Raw genomic sequence first — 1,234 nt, 5'->3', positions numbered from 1 at the left:
AAAGATTATTTTCCTCTAATCGCTCACGTACGAACAAATACTTTGTATCAAGGTACAAACCAGCTCCCCTCGAACTGTTACTGTTCGAGAAACTCACAACAGCCGAATTGTCACAGTACATCTTCAACGGCCGTGATATGGAGTTAACAACTTTGAGTCCAGTAATGAGGTTTCTTAGCAACATCCCATGGCAAGTTGCATTGTACACTGCAACGTATTATGCCATCATTGTGGAGGTTGTTGTCAACTGCTGGTTATGACTCCCCCATGAAATTGGTCCGCCTGCTAGCATAAAAATGTACCCCGAAGTTGATTTCTTGTCATCTTTGCATTTTGCAAAGTCATAATTAGAATAGCCCACTACTTCCAAGTTATCGGTTCTTTTGTATGTCAACTTATAGTATTTCGTTCCTTGAAGATAACGCAATACTTTCTTTCTTGCTTTCCAATGATCTAAGCCAGGATTAGATTGATATTGGCCTAGCATTCCAGCAATATATGCAATATCTGGACGGGTACAGACTTGAGCATACATTAAGCTTCTCACTACTGAAGCATAAGGTATCAATCTCATTTGTTCCCTCTCAACCTCTGTTTTTGGACATTGAAAAGAACCAAAAACATCTCCTTTAACTATTGGAGTTATTGATGGAGAGTAATGTTGCATGTTGTATCATGTAAGAAAACAATCGATATAAGCCTTTTGAGAAAGTCCTAATATCCCATTGGCTCGATCTCGGTGTATTTCAATGCCTATTATGTAAGAAGCTTCTCCGAGATCTTTCATGTCAAAATTATGTGAAAGTAATCGCTTTAACTCATGCAACAAATCTAGACTATTACTTGCTAAAAGGATATCATCCACATAAAGGACAAGTATAGAAAAGTTTCTCCCACTCATTTTGAGATAGATGCATTGATCCACTTGGTTTTTTATGAAACCATGTTTTTTCATCGCCTCATCAAATTTTGTGTACCATTGACGTGATGTTTGTTTTAACCCATATATGGATTTCTTTAACTTACAGACTAAGTTTTCTTTACCTTCAGGTTTAAAGCCTTCAGGTTGAGTCATGAACACATCCTCATGTAAATCTCCATTCATGAAAGCGGTTTTGACGTCCATCTGATGTAGCTCTAAGTCAAAATGAACTACTAATGCCATAACAATCCTTAAGGAATCCTTTCGTGATACTGGTGAGAAGGTTTCTTGATAATCGATCCCCTCCTTTTG

General features: G+C 37.6%; 1 pseudogene; it reads right to left on the bottom strand.

Moving 5' to 3' along the window:
• Positions 1-217: 217 nt before the first annotated feature.
• On the bottom strand, positions 218-667 carry LOC143623614 (secreted RxLR effector protein 161 pseudogene; annotated as a pseudogene).
• Positions 668-1,234: the final 567 nt, after the last annotated feature.

This window comes from Bidens hawaiensis, unplaced genomic scaffold (genome assembly GCF_021521415.1).
Source record: "Bidens hawaiensis isolate Kalapana, Puna unplaced genomic scaffold, B.hawaiensis_p1.1 tig00003506_1, whole genome shotgun sequence".
Lineage (NCBI taxonomy): Eukaryota > Viridiplantae > Streptophyta > Magnoliopsida > Asterales > Asteraceae > Bidens > Bidens hawaiensis.
The sequence above is the reverse complement of the archived record's forward strand: the minus strand, read 5'-3'. Positions and strand labels throughout refer to the sequence as shown.